Genomic DNA, 15558 nt, shown 5'->3' on the forward strand with positions numbered 1-15558 from the left:
ACTTCAGCACACCTGGGTCATGGAGACCAGCTAAGGATAAGAGACCAGACCCCCTCCCGCCCCCCTGCATCCATCAAGCCTTTGCAAGTAAGAGACTTACCGGTTTGATTTTGCAAGGACATTGCTATTTGAAACTCTAGACCTCCCAGTGGGAAAGTGACACCAGGGAAGTGGGTGTGGCTGGCGGGGCGGGGGTGGGGGGGGGGAGAGGGGAGCGGGTAGTAAACAACCCAGGATCCGGAGCGGGGAGCTGTGTGCTAGGAGAAACCCCACCAGCTGTGACAGCAGCTCTGCTTCTATTTCCCCAAGGAAAGCTGAAATCTAGGATTTGGTCTAGTGGGTTTTTCTTTTTTTAATGGGAAATCCTCTAGTTTTACCTGCTGGCAGTTGATTAAAAAACAAACAAAACAAAACTTGTTTAATACCCTGCAGGTGAAGTAGGACGTTTGTGGGCTGGTTTGCAGTTTATGGAGTAGGTTTTCTGCTAGATACAAACATTCACACGTAGAATAAAATGGGACCCTTCTTTTTCGTGACGTATACTCTTTATCAGATGCGTTAAAATTTTAAAAATTCAGAACAAAGTTCTAAAAATATACTCGCTTTGGTATTTTTGTCACTGCATTTATTTTTCATATTAAGCTCACCTTCTATCCATGTGACAGTTTCCACAGTGCACTGAGAGGGAGGATATTATCCTGTCGGCTGTTCACAGGGCAGGGGTGACGCAGGCGCCATCCCTTCCACAGGTGCTCACGAGGACACTGAGGCCGAGAGAAGCCCAGTGACTAATTGGAAGCCCAGGACTGTGTGGTGGCAGCCTAAAACCCAGCCAGAGCTTTCCGCCTCTGACAACGCTGCTCATTCAGGAAGCCGTGAATTTTAGTTTCTTCCCCCAGGGCTTCTCTACCAGTAACCACTCTTCACTCCAGCCACATAAGTTTTTTTTCCAAGTCAGCTCTAGTCATTAAGCAGGAGAGAAGCCATAAAAGCTCCTTGAAGCTAGCACTTAGCTTTTCCTTTAAGGGGCCAAGAAGGCAGAAAGTGATGTCTCTTTACCTGAGCTTGGGGGACCTAAGAGTGAGTGGAAGGAGAAGCCTGAACGCCCTATGATTGTTTGCAACACTGGGGCATGTTTGGGGCAGGGGGCCTGTGGCTTTTTCCAGATGGTGCCCAACTTTCTCGGAGGGAGCAAGGTCCACACAGGTCTGACTCCAACACTTGATCTTTATCCATACTGACACATAACTTAGGCAACCATCCTAGATCTGCAGACTGATTTCTCCCTGATACCTTTGTTCTATCAGGACAACGACATAACTCAGGCCATTTTGCATTGGGCACAGGTCACCACCAACTAATTTGCTATCATCCCTTGCTTATCAATGCCTTATTACCAGGGACTGAGTTGAGTTCCTGTAGGACAGGCCTGCATAGTTGTTAAACCTTGATCAGCCCTTGGACTTTACTTGGTTTCTTCTTCTTTTTTTAAGATATATTTATTTGAGAGAGCGCACACGTGGGATTGGGGTGGGGTAGGAGGGTCAGAGGCAGGGAGAGAGAATCTCAAGCAGATTCCACTCTGAGCTCTGAGCCAGACGTGGGGCTTGATCACACGACCCTGAGATCACAACCTGAGCCGAAACCGAGAGTTAGACACTTAACCAACTGAGCCACCTGGGTGCCCCCCTATTTGGCTTCTTCTTAAAAGGCCTAAGCCCTTTTATCCTGTAATGAATGTTGCAAAACACTTTTGAACAAAACATAATCTTTTTCTGAGGTAGTAATTACCTCATGCTATCAATTACATGTTAATAATATGTAGAAAGAATAAAGTGAAGTGGGCATTTCTTCTGTTAAGAAGGTTTTCCAGGTAATGTGAGAACCTTTCCATATAAGGTACTTCTCACTAGATGGTGTAAAGAGCATCCCGGGCCTAGAGGCCCACGCATTTCATCACCTCTACAACTGTTTGTAAGAGACGATGCATGGAGAAATTCTATTATTGGGGAGCTCCAAAAGATGACATCAAGGGGAACCACAGTACACATATGGAGTCAGATGGCCTGGTATGTGATATCCAGCCTCGTACCAGCTCACAGAGTGATAGAAGACAAATCGTCCTCCCCCTCCAGGCCCTGAGCAGGAGCCTCAACTCTCAGACAAAATGACCTTTGGGGGCAAGAAGGTCCAAGTGAAAAGGGCAAAGAAGAATAACATCTACTAAGAACCCAACGTGTTGCCAGGCTGCATCTGTGGTATTATTACACGAAGTCTCTCATTTAATCCTCACAGTGGGACATGTGGATCCACACCCACGGCCACGTGACCAGTAGGTGGCATGGCCAGAATCCAAAACTGGGTCTGGCGGCCCCTAAAGTTGAGCTCCTTCCACAACACAGTTCAGTGCTTCTCAAACTCTGCTGGTGAAGCATCTTCAGCAAGAGAAAAGACTAATACCTTCGATTCAATTGTTCAGAACACCCACGACAAAGTACCACAAACGGGGTGGCTTGGGCAACAGAAATTGATCGTCTCACAGTTCTGGGGGCCAGAAGTCTGAAACCGACATTCGGCAGGGGCAGCGTTGGCTCCTTCTGAGGCTGTGAGGAAGACTCTAGTTCAGTCCTCTTCCCCAACTTCTGGGGGTTTGCTGCCAGTCTTTGGCATTCCTTGGCTTGTAGACACATCACCCCCATCTTTGCCTCCATCTTCACGTGACATTCTCCCTGGGTCCATGTCTATGTGCAAATTGTCCCTTTTTCAAAGGACCTACCCTACTCCAGTACTACCTCCTCTAAACTAATTACCTCTGCAATGACCCTCTTTCCAAAATTAGTTCACATTCTGAGGGACTAGTGTTTAGGACTTCAAGATATTTGGAGGGCCACAACTCAATCCGTAACACTACCCACTTCAGGAGTCTGATGTCTTTGAAATGTTGTGCATTATCGTTAAAATTCAGGCAAAGTGAGTGCTCCACTCCATTGTTACCTCACTATTTAATATAAAAACATTTTCCAAAAGCCTGTGAGTAAAATTAGTGATCCACAAAGCTGCTCCATATTGATCCTAGGAATCCAAAACCCCATTGCCAGGCCCCTATCCCACACTTGTTCATGTCCTTCAAGGAGGCTCATAGCAAGTGTGAAAGCCCCAAGAAGCAGAGACGCTTGTAAGGAGGCAAAGGCATATTTAACCTAAACAAGCGTGAAGAATATTGACTTAGACAGGGCTGAATAAGAAACCACGCAAATTAAATACACAGGGAAAATATGGACCATCCCTGACCAGAATCAACGATGAACCAGCCCAGTGTGGAAACGCTTTGCGGAGAGCCCTGTTGGAAGTACACATCTGTTTCTCATTCCTTTTTAAAGGAAATCAGCGTCATATAAGCACTGTTCATCCTGTTTCCCCAGCACAATGGCTTTTGAAGAACATGCTTTTGAAGTTCAGGTACCGTGGTGTTTGGGGACAAAGATGACGGTTGTGGCAGTAAAAGGCTTCATAACACACTGATCAGATTCATATTTTTCTATTACAGTAAATGTGCCTCAAGTAATAGAACTTACCAGCAACACTAACCACGGCCATACTGTTCTTTTATTTGCAAAGAAATAACATTTTCAAAAGTGACAAAGGACTCTGACAAAGGCCCAGCAGCGGGAGTGAGAATGACTCAGTGGCAGAAAGGCCTTCTCGGTGTGGCTAGCTAGCTTCTTGCCTGGAAAGTGGGTTGAGCCAATGCTTGTCCACACCCAGAGGGCCCGCTGCCAGCCCCGCGGGGCTGCACTCCTGCCCGGCCCCGAGCCAGAGAGAACCTCTGACGGACAGGGCTCAAAGGGCAGCCCCAGGAACCTCGACAGCATGGAAAAAGAGGCAGCCTTCTGCTTCCGTCACTTGAAAACACGGAGACCACCCTGTTCCTGTCTCTCTATTAGGAGAAATATAAACTCTACAAAAGCATTCACTGTCCGCTTCGAAGAAATGTCAGTCAAAGTGAGACGCCAGTCAAGGAGAGGACATCTCCGCAGAAGGGGTAGCCCACCGGGTCCGGCCAGCGGACAAGCCTGGAGAACACACCTAAGCTGGGTTATTGCTCAGGGCAGCTGTGAAGCTGCAGCTCCATTCAGGAGAAATCCCTTCCCATCCCTGGGTTCTAGAAGCTATGCTCAGCAAGCACGGAATGCCAAGGGGCACGCCTGGGAGACTCCATGTTAGCCAACGTGGGTGACCCAACCCTTGGGTAAATCATGTGAGGACAGAAGAGGGTGGTCCACAAGGGAGGGAGGGCCAGGAGATCTGAAGAGCCGGAGCCCGCTGGGGCCCTGAGCCCCCTTCAGCAAGAAAGCAGCGCTCCCGGGCCAGCAGTGACAGTTCCCGTCTCTCAGGAGATGAGCTCGTCTCGGAAGCAAGACGATTTCATCAGGTTTTTCCACAGCCCAGAGAGAATATCTCATGAGGCTGCCCCACTCCCTCCGTCCTAATTCCTCATCTGCCAGAGCTATTGCAATTTCCTGGTCATCCTGATAACGGGAGGCAACGCTGGAAAGGTGTCCACTGGGGACAGGCAACTGGCGCTGGGCCTCAGGACACCGACATTGAAATGAAGCAGAAACTGTAAATGATTTCTAAAGGTTGTGCTGTCTTTCAGTTCTCTCCTCTCAGATCCCAGCCTGCCCGCCCTCTCCCCAACCAGCCCGCAAGGTTCATCTCCCTGGCAGCTGAGGCCGACAGAAGGAGCCAGACGCCCTGCCAGGGCCCGGAGCCCACTGGCCCAGGGGCCCTGTGTGCACTCTGGACCCCATTTCATGCTGCCCACCCTGCATTCCCCACCCTGGTGAGAGCTCCGGGAAGATGCACAATTTTAAAGCAATAGCGTCTTCGGGTTTGTAAGCCTAGTTTCTGGTGAGTTCAGTTTGTGTGAATTATTGCCCCAACGGCCTATGAATTGCCAGGGAAGAGATAAAAATCTAGTGCCCGGATGGGCAAGGTAGAGGAGCAGGTCCCCAAGCACAGCGCCCCCACCCCTGGGCTCTGGGACAGCAGGTGGCCTTGCCGTGCACCTCTGACTGGCTGCCCCTCCTAACAGTTTCTCTTGTGCCCCTCAGAGTTTTCTGAAAGCCGGTGGAATTTCCAAAACAAGATGAGACAGAAAGCAGGACCCAGCCCAGTGATAATGGTGAAAAATAATGGCCCCTAAGGGGGAAAAGGGGGCAAAGTGGTGAAGTTCTGTATAATGTAAATGCATTTTGGGAAACGCCCGAAAATGACTAGGGCAGAACACCACGCTGGTTACGTTAAAAAAAAAAAACCAAAAACCTAAAAAACAAGGAGCACCTGGGTGGCTCAGTTGGTTAAGCTTCTGCCTTCAGCTCAGGTCATGATCCCAGGGTCCTGGGATTGAGCCCCACGTCAGGCTCCCCGCTCACTGGGGAGTCCGCTTCTCCCTGTCTCTCTGAAGCTCCCCCTGCTTGTGCTGTCTGTCTCTTAAATAAATAATTTCTTTTAAAAAGAAGAAAACAAAAACAAAGCAAAACCTCCAAAGAGAGGAAGAACTCTTGGTTATGATGCTCATTCCCTTCCCTCCAGTCCTCATCCCTCAGGGTACTGCCTCCTAACCAGGCAATTAATACGTGGGTGGGGCAATAACTCACACAAACTGAACTCACCAGAAACTAGACTTACAAACCAAATGATGCTATTTGCTCTGCTCCCCAGGGGGACGTTCGACAAGGCTGGAGACATTTCAGTTGCTGCGCTAGGGGATGCCAGTCGGGCATCTAAAGGGTGATGAGGCCCCCGCCAACCATCCCACAACACCCACAGCAGCCCCCACGGCCAAGCTGTCAAGCCCAAAGTGTCAGAGCACCCCTGTTGAGAAACCGTAGAGAAAGATTCTCTGATCTCTCACCAACTCGCTTGCAGCCACACCAGACAAAGTGTATGTGGGCGATTCATGACGAGGGAAGGCTCAGTAGTGGCTGAGAACATGCACCAATTCCTGGACTGTTAAACATGAGTTCTCAGCGGATGGGCGATGGGCTCTAGTGAGTGAGCCCCCTTCCCCAACCACCATCTTCTGAAGTCCATTAAGAGGCTAGCCACTCGTGGTGTTGCTCTCGAGTTAGAGGCCGAGGGGGTTCCATGGACCCCGGGTCCTCCTAGAGCTTACTGATTGAGATGGAGAGCAAGGACAGGCCAGCCAGGGAAAGACGAGACGGACAAATAACAAAACTGAAATACAGGCCACGCCGATTGCACAAGCCAAGCCGGAAGCTGAGTCCATTGCTGAGAAAGGCGGAGGGGAGGACAGAGTGCTCACAGGTAAGTATGGTGGCATCCTAGGAAGGTACGCGAAGGCCAGGGAAGGGCGGCCATGTCACCTCCGTCCCCCGCCCCGCACGTTCCCTGCAACACGCGCCGTGCCCTGCGCCCCCGGGGCAGGCCTTCACGGAGGGCACCGGCCCCGCGCTCCAAACACGCGCAGTCACGTCGGACCGAGGACTCACGCGCTAGTAAGCAAAAGACGAAAAGGTCCTATGGGGAGGTACCGCAAGCACAGGTTACGGTGTTCCTCGGCAGGAGCGCTGCCTGCACGTGCTAGAACTTGCACGTGACCTGGGCCTTGGAGCCTGGGCGCTGCCAGGGGAGCTGAGCTTGCCCGAGCCCAGCCCCCGGTGGCCGGGGGGGAGGGGGTTGTTGGTTGTCCTGCTGCCAAGAATCTCTGTAAAGGGGCTTCTGGCTTAAAGGATTTTTGTCCTGGCTTATGTTTTGGTCACTCAACAGAACCTTCCGTGCTCCGTTTTTCTGCCCCCTCTTTCCCAGCAGTAAGGCCATACCTATGCTTACTAGGAATCACGGACCGTGGGAAGCCCTGCGGAGCTTAATGGCGAACCGATCAACGTCGGTGCTGCTGGTGGTTATAACTCACAGGCTACCAGGTGTTGCTTCCTTTCCCGTGCCTCTGCCTCACTCAGAAACAGCAACTCAGAAACCTACCCAGACGACAAGTCATATGCTTTGAAGAGGTACTAATATTTCGGCAGCCTAAACATTTCCCAGGACCAAATCTTTACCAGCGCTGCTAACGAGGAGTCAGACGGACTGCCCTGTGAGCTTTCTCCTCTGACAATGAACTCACAGAAAGGTCAGCAGCCGGACACAGAAAGAGGAGAAGGGTCCTGAATACACACAGACAGTTTAATCACCCGTGAAGAAATCCAAGAGTTGACTGAAAGTGCTTTGTCAGGGAGAGAAGGGAGGCCCCTGCCCTCAGAGAAAGGCCAGGAAGGCTGGAGGTCGCTTTGGCTGCCGAGACGGTGGCTGACCGCAGAGGCCGCCATGGACACACCAAAGGCCTGCTGGGGATGGTGGTGCGGAGATTCAAAAACAGGAGGGCAGGGAGAGCCGGCACTTTCCAAAGGGCCTGGCAAACAAATGTTCCCTAGAAAGAAGACGAAAATTGAGCTCAATAGGAAGGGAAGACATTGTTTTTAAAACCACCACAATTACTTAAGAGTTGGTTAGTCCTTCAAGCTTCTGTCCATCAGGTCTGTCATTTGATTCCAGACTCCTCAGAGCATTTGAAAGACTGGTTTATTCAGATTTCATCAATGTCCCTTAGTTGCATTTAAATAATCAAGGTCAAGCTATGTTGATATGCGAAAGGGAATTTAGATGAATGAGGGCTGGCTCACAGGCTCTGGCCCTGTAATTACTTTCTTTGTAAGCCTGAATACCCAATCAGATGGATGCCTTCTCAACACTTTTTGTCATATTTATGGAACACCTTTAAACAATGGAATCTGGAAACTCCAGCAACATCTGTATCCAAATATATCCAATCCTGTTTATGTTTTTAATTGGAAATCAAACAATTTTAGATGAACTCATCTATGGTATCATTGCAAATGCATATTTTCCGGTAATTCTTGAGAGCATTTTGCAAACCATTAAAGTAACAACATCATGCTTTATCTTTAAAAGGCATTTCTCAGCTGTGATTACTATTGGAATGAAATCCGGGGTGGCATTCAAAAAAGACTGCAGTATAAAAAGGTTTGCATAAGAATTCTGATTCCATTAGAAAACCATTCCTTAGGCCAGTTCTTCCATTCCCCACTGGCTCATGTAATATGGTTGGTTTTTTCTCATTCCAGTTAAAGATGCAATTCATTAAAGAGTCTTTAACTTAATTAAAGCAAAGCTTTCTGTTAAGGTTATCAAGCACTGATGGGCTTCTAATCGGACATTCTCTGCGGGCTGGAGAATGCCACTTTCAAACCCTCTGATTTTGTATGAAGCCACTCGCCTTTCTACACAAAGACTTTCATTTCTGTAGTCTGGCCTAGTAAAATGTTAATTCCTTTACGCTCAGCTTGGTTATTTTAGGCCCAGATCTATGGGCCCAGTAATTTCAGTAAGAGGATGATGTGTACAGAAGGAAAGGTGCGCTGTTTTCATTTAATCCTTGGTGATTAGAAAATACTTAAACCAATGAAGAATTCCCATCACCTGGAGTTTCTTAGGAGGAAATGACTTTGCAAGACATGTGGGAATTGTCAAGAAAAGAGTTTTCCCTTGAAATGATGTGTTGGTACACAAGAGAAGTGCTGGGCAGGATAGCAAGAGGAAGTGGTAACCCGGCCCGTGAGGAAATGAGTAGATGTTCTGAAGGTTAGATGAACAGGAGACCAGTGCACATTTTCCTCATTTACCTTCTCATTTTAGAAAGTGGCGGAATTGATTACATCTTAGATGTACAAGTACATCTTGATTGTTCCGGATAATAAAGGATATATGAGACATGAATAGAAAAACCACCAACGGTGAGTAAAATAAGAAAACCAGGGATCACTTTTTTTTCCCCCTGTTTATTAACATTCACACCAAACTGTATACTTTGGTTACCATGGTCGTGTGGTATCTGATGTCACAAGCCACAGCATATAAAATCGCAGAGGCCACGACTGGCAGGAAGAGAGGCCTGGCCTTGTTGTCTGAGTAATACAAACAGCCCAGTGTGCTGGACGTGAGCCTGGGTACTGCCGCCTGCTGAGCCCAGCTCTGGAGCCCACGGGCCACCACGGCACTTCTTCCCCTGCCTCTGCCTGCCCCCTAGTGGACAAGCTTGGGAAAGCGCGGGATTCAGCCCGGGAGCGGGGGGTGGGGGAGCAGCTTTGTGGGGACTGAAATATGGCTCCCTGAGAGCGTGCCTCCCCCAACCCTCCTCCCAAGCGCTGTCTGTGGATTTCCTGGAGAATCAGAGCTCGGCCTGGATGCCCTGGGGTCTCCCCGGGATGGACACGTCCACTTCCTGTGTCATTTTCCTGGGGCCTTTGTCTATCTCTGCCCGCCCCGATCCCCAACTTGCAGTCGTCTTCCCTTGTGCAGTCTCCACAGGAGACTAATGATTCCTTCTTTGGGTCCAACCAACTGTAGAGAACCAACAGGGTGCTGTACTATCCAACATGTTCCCCCTATGGGAGCCTCTTGTGCCTCCTGTATGTCCAGAGAGGCATTCATTTATTTGTCAGAAACCTGCTAGATGCCCAGCCCTGGAGACATGGAAGAAACTAGGCCAAGGTTCCCACCTGGAAGAGCTCACAGCCCAGGGAAGGGACAGCTCATCCATCGATGGCCATGTGATCAGGTCCGTGCCACCAGGAAGGTGTAAGCGCTGTGCCGTGGGAGCAAAGGTGGTAGCAGAAGAGGCATTTGAACTTGTCACGGGTGCTCGCCACAGCAGGGTTAGTCCAGCAACTGCTTTGTTCAAATGACTCAGGAAAATAAATGAGGCTGGCACAGACCGTCCCGATACCACACACCTCTAGAGTACCCTGGCCACGCTGGGTATTTTCACCTCGGCCCGAGTCACAGTGTCCACAGAGGCAGACGTGGCCGGGGGCTGCCTTAGATGACGCCCTGCATGATTTTCCCACTGTGGCAGCCCTTGGCTCCTGCCCACACTCTGCTCTGCTTTGCTCACTTCAAGCCTTCCTTAACTTTTCTGAAGCTCCCCGTTGTCCACGTTGCTGATTCACAGATACGGAAGACCTAGAAAGAAAAAAAAGATAATTATCTCAAATGACTCAGGAGCCCTCCTGGACTCTGTGATCTCTGTGTAGACTTTCACTTGAAAAGCCTGAGGGTAATAATATTGTCATCTGTGTAGGCAAAGCTGGAAGGAAACAGATGAATGTTCTAAACTCCTGCCTCTTGGCAGAAATTAGTGTAGAGAAGACAGACTCTCAGCCCTGGCCTGACAGCTGAGGTGAAGGCCTCTCATCCAGAGGTGAAGGTACCTGTAAAGAGTCCCAGAAGATGACAAGTTCCTGGGGTGAGGGCATCACCTTGCTCCTCTTTCTCTCTGTCTCAGTTTCTGTTTCTGTCTCTGTCTCTCTCTCCCTCTGAGGCAGTAAATGTTTATGGGAAGAATGGCTGCCACCCTGAGTCCTGTCAGGCTACCTGGGAAAGGAACAGGGGTTGGGAAATGAAACCACTGGCAGGCCTTAGACTTGGCGGCTGAAGATTCATGAACAAACAAGGGGAAGTGACCTACCTGCTACAAAATTGCTAAGAGAGATGACACTCGAGGAAGGGTGGGAATCCCCGAAGGGAGAGGAGAGGAGAATGGATTATGCTCCATTGTAGGCTGCCTGACAAGTTGTCCACCCTCAGAGGAAAGCACATGCCCCTCCGTGGGGCAGGAACACCAGCAGGGGCAGCCAGAGCAATGTGGGCACTGCGCCCCCGCGGGGAGGGGTGAGGCTGAGTCAGCAGCAGGCGGTGCCCGGGATAAGGACTGCAGGGCAGTGCTGGGCGAGAGCGGGCAAACACTGGCACCCCTGAGAAAGGGGGCCGGGGGGTTCTCTGCCCAAGTCAGCCCTTCGCCCTGGCACAAGGCCCCAGGGGGGCAGAGCTGATGTGGCTGGAGAGTGTGGAGGAGGTGGGAAGGCAGAGCCAAAGAGCTCTGGGGACAGACCTGAAATCTGCGGCTTTCCCTGAGGCTGTTGGGGCCTGGAGGAAGGGAAGCGACACACAACTATAAATGCTGTGCATTCTGCAAACTTTATAATTAGTCTAAAGACATTCCACCATCCTGTTTTAGGATGGTGTACGTTCAGATTCTCCTCCCGTGCCCCAGTTTAGGTTCCATGAAATCCTCATTCTCCTCGCATTTCCCCCCATGGACCCTCAAGAGCACTCGTAATTCCTTCCTTCTCTCAATACATACTAACTGAAGGCCCGCCCTTTTCCGGGTCAGGCTAGGTACCAAGAATATGATGTCAGCGAAAACAGACACAGCCCTGCCTTCATGGCACTTCCACGGTAGAAAAGGAGAGACCTTGATAGAATACCCACACAAGTTAATGTGACACTGCAGTGCGTGGAGCTCTGAGGCTATAATAAGGGGTTTGGTTTAATCAGAGATGTCAGGGAACTCTCTGAGGAAGCGATGAGTGAAATAAAATCTGAAGGAACAATGGGATTAACCAGGCCAGCTGGTCCTGAGCCTCTCTGCGGAGGGACGCTGTCTGTGTCTTCTCGGCCGTGGAGAGACTCAAGTGTGACCAGAGCACAGACAACAAGGCAGGCAGGAGGCATGACAAGGCTAGCCTTGAGACGTGGCCTGGGGAGTCACTGAAGGGTTTAAGCAGGTGGGCCATGTGATCAAACAGGCATTGCAGAAGGATTGTCCCAGCTGCCCTGCAGAGAAGAGCATGGAAAAGGCCACAAGTGGATGTCCATGAGACCAGTTAGGAAGCCGTTACAGGTGAGTTCGAGGCCAGGAGGAGAGCAATCCTATTTAGGATGCACAATTGTCAAAACATGGTGATGGAATAGATAGGCTTACAATGTACTCTACGCCTGTGCGATCTTCCAACAACCTCCCCTGCAATAAGCCCTCTCTTCGTGGCTAGATGACTATCTGAGACACAAATACAACATTCTCTTTGTCAGGTTTGTCCTTAGGGATGCCTTCATGATTCCTCGCTAGTTTTCTCTAAAAATGAAGTGAGGGAAGGTCCATGATGCCTGGAACATATCAATTCAAAGGTCACGAGGTGAAATGATGATAACAACTCAGATTAGAGGACTGTCAACTTCCAAGCTCCCCTGACCTTAGAGGAAGGGCTGAAGGGTTGGGACGAGACCAAGAGAGCTTAACAACACCAAGGGCATCTGTAGCGATAGATGGGCTGATCGAGTGCTTGAAATTCATGTATTATCCAATTAATCGAAGAATTCTTCTACTACACACTTAGGGGATGCTTTCATAAGATTCCTGCATCAGCTGGGAATGCACCTAGCTACCAGATGCCCTCCTGCTAGGATCCTTGCTTCTACAACACAGCCATGGATCCATCTCAGGAATGGTATTTTATCTCTGTGCTGGGCTAGGCATCAGAGACTGGAAGATGAAGAAAAGTGTCCTGCCCTCCAGGAGTTGCAGCCTCGCAGGTCCATCAATCAGGACAGCACGGTGTGGTGTGTGACAGCACGGGCAAGGGATAGGAGCTCTGCCCGGAGGAATTAGGGAGGTTTTCCAGAGGGCACATCTAAGCCAGATGTCAAGGGGTGAGCAGGAATTTATCTGGAGAAGCGGAGACTGGTTGTTTCAGGGAGAAAAAAATAGCTTGTACAGAGACAGCTAAGAATGAGGTGTGACCAAAAAGTGACGGCCCAGGGGTGATAGTAGGGCTGTAGCAAGAGGTGAGACTGGAGACCGCACTGGTGGGTCACACGGGCTCTGAACTACCTGCTTTGGACGTTAGTGTTAGCATTTCTATTGCTGCATAACAAATTACCCCAAAACTTAGGTGTTTAAAACAACAAACATTGGGGTGCCTGGCTCAGTGGGTTAAGCGTCTGCCTTCGGGTCAGGTCATGATCCCAGGGTCCTGGGATCAAGTCTTGCATCGGGCTCCTTGCTCAGCAGGGAGCCTGTTTCTCCCTCTGCCTCCCTGCCCCCCTGCCTGTGCTCTCTCCCCCCTCACCAAGTAAATAAATAAAATCTTTAAAATAAAAAAATAAAACAACGAACATGTATTATCTCACTATTTCTGTGCGTTAGGAATCCAGGCATAGCTTAGTGGTCCTCTGACTCAAGGTCTCACAGGCTGCAATCAAAGTTCAGCTGAGGGAGGGTCACCTTCCAGGCTCACTCACGTGGCTGTCGGCCAATCTCAGGTCCTTGCTGGCTTCTTGCTGAAGACATCAGTTCCTTGCCACATGGGCCTCTCCATAGGGCAGCTCAGAACATATCAGTTGGCAGAGAGAGAGAGATGGAAGGAGAGAGGTTGAGAGAAAGACATAGTCTTTTTTAAGCCTAATCTCAGAAGGGACATCCCATCACTTTTTTTATTCTATTTGTTTAAAGAGTCACCAGATCCAACCCACATGCCCACAAGGGAGGGGGGTTACACAGAGTGTGAATACTAGCAGGTAATGATCCCTGGGGTCATTTTAGAGGCCACCTACCACACAGAGGAGAGCTATTTAAGACATGATCCCAGCATCATCCCATTCTGCATAAATTATATAGGGAGACATATAATTTCACTGCATATTAGTTTGTTTTTGTTGATGGGTACACTCTGGTCCCTAGGAGCCCTGAAGAACAATGTGCTTCATTTCACGTCTCTCTCTAAGGATTTTATACAACCTACTTGGCACTCACGCTGTTATTATTAGATGGATTCAGCCAAAAGCTGCCTGTGTGGGTAGAGATAGGTGGGAAGGTAGGGAGGCAGAGAAAGGAAGTGATCAGGACCCCAAATTGAATCAAGAAAAAGGTCACACGCCAACTGAAAATTAGAAATGAATCTGAGTGGAACTAAGTATCGTGGTTGACAGCTCATACACGACAGCTCATACACGCGATGCCAACTTGCCACAGCTTGGCAGCGGACCTTGGTTTTCCCATATGCAACTGAAAATAACTAACATTCATCCTGGGGGAGTGCCGCTGAAATAAGTAATACTGGGAGCTATACCTCACTGCTTATTCAAGCTGGAAGCAGTCTGCAATTACTTAGCTGAAATTAGACATAAATTAAGTTGCCACTTCCGGAACCCTTTCTCCTGTACTATATTACAAAACAGAAACTGATTTTTGAACTCTGACAGTTTCAATTTTGTTTCTTTTCTTGCAAATAAATGTGCTATCCCATAGAATATCCACAATGGCAGATTATTGACACTAACCTCTTCTGAGACCTCATCTCTTCAGAAGTCTGGTTTTCTGATTTTCAGCCCTGGGTGTAATTGCTATGGACAGAGTGACAGGCTGGTAAGAGTGACTAGAGGGGAGAGCAACTTGCCCACATTTGAAGTATACCGCATTGGGGCGGGGGGGCGGGGTGGAGGAAAGAGGACTAGCACAGAATTATCCCCAGAGATGTATGTGGATGGCTCTGCTCCCACTTTTTTTGCTCATCTGAAAGCTCTCAGGGTCTGCATACTTTTAAACACAGAAGTTCTCCTATGTTTTTAAAAGCAAAACAAACATACATGAGAACAAATAATAATAATGATAACTTGAGGGTCTCCCCTCAAACTTGGCTAAAAGGGAACTGGCATATAATGTCGGTGTTTGGAGGTTTTCTGTTATGAAAGAGCCCCTGGATTGTATTATCTCCTTAATAAAACACCATCTTCCTTGACCTGCCATTGGAAGAAGCGAATGAATATCGAAGAGCCCAGCTGTGCTGGAACCTAGGAGGCTGTGGCAGCTTTCAGGGTACATTGCTTCTCTGTGACTTCGAAGTCCAACCTCCCTTTGCAGAAGGCAAAGAGTACTTTCTTCCCGTTGTTGGAGACATTAGTCATGGATGAAGCTCATTTAAAACTACCCCGCAACCCCTTTCACCAGCCCCACACAATCCCACCCTATATTCTTATCATGATCTGGTGAATCTTAGAAGTGACGAATTAAATAGTTTCCAGGTAAATTTTTGCCTCCATGAAGGTTTTCTTTTGCTTTTTTTTGTCTCTGTAAGTCTTAAAAAAGAAAGCTAAAAGTCACCTAAGCAAACCCTTAAGATGGTGAATCTCGACAGCCTCACTTTAATTTGGGGGGTTATTTCATGCCTAGTTTAACTTTTTAAATTATTTTTAGTATCTCCTTTTCCAGACTTCTTTGGGCTTGGGAAGAAAATGGAATGAAGTTAAATGAACTCAAAGTAAATTGAGTAATCCGAAATGAATTGATGTCAGCAATGATTCTGCAAGCAGCTCTCTCCCACATCACATCTCCTGGGAGTGGTGAGCTCAGCACTGCATTTATTCTGACAGAGGAAAGCACACACACAGACTCTGGCTGGCCCAGACCAGCTGAAAATTCACGGCAATCACCCTCTCTGGACAACTTTCTGCCTTCCCAGCATTTATGCCCTGAAAAATCCCTGTTTGAGGAAGGACTTTCCTTTAAGTCCTAGCAGGACAAAGTCATACCCTTAACAGTGACAACCTGAATGGCAACTTGGCAGAAGGGCTCCATTTTCCCGGTTTCTCCAGCCCACTGATCCAACCCTCCGAAAGGCCATC

The 15558-nt window shown here is 48.9% G+C and overlaps 2 long non-coding RNA genes across 2 annotated transcripts in view; one reads left to right on the forward strand and one right to left on the reverse strand.

Annotated features, from left to right (window-relative positions):
* The first annotated feature begins 6675 nt into the window (after nucleotides 1-6675).
* The window catches only part of LOC115938481 (uncharacterized), a 23190-nt gene continuing 14307 nt past the window's right edge, over nucleotides 6676-15558 (forward strand). The window contains exons 1-2 of the long non-coding RNA XR_014147734.1: nucleotides 6676-7034; nucleotides 8737-8834. This is a non-coding gene — a long non-coding RNA (uncharacterized LOC115938481). The remainder of the gene's footprint in view (nucleotides 7035-8736; nucleotides 8835-15558) is intronic.
* LOC145723023 (uncharacterized) lies at nucleotides 8840-14339 on the reverse strand. The gene is made up of 2 exons (XR_014147738.1): nucleotides 13180-14339; nucleotides 8840-10062 (listed from the first exon to the last, which is right to left on the reverse strand). It is a non-coding gene; the product is annotated as an uncharacterized LOC145723023 (long non-coding RNA).

Source organism: Leptonychotes weddellii, chromosome 1 (genome assembly GCF_054177405.1).
Source record: "Leptonychotes weddellii isolate Sample4059 chromosome 1, ASM5417740v2, whole genome shotgun sequence".
In the NCBI taxonomy this organism is placed as follows: domain Eukaryota; kingdom Metazoa; phylum Chordata; class Mammalia; order Carnivora; family Phocidae; genus Leptonychotes; species Leptonychotes weddellii.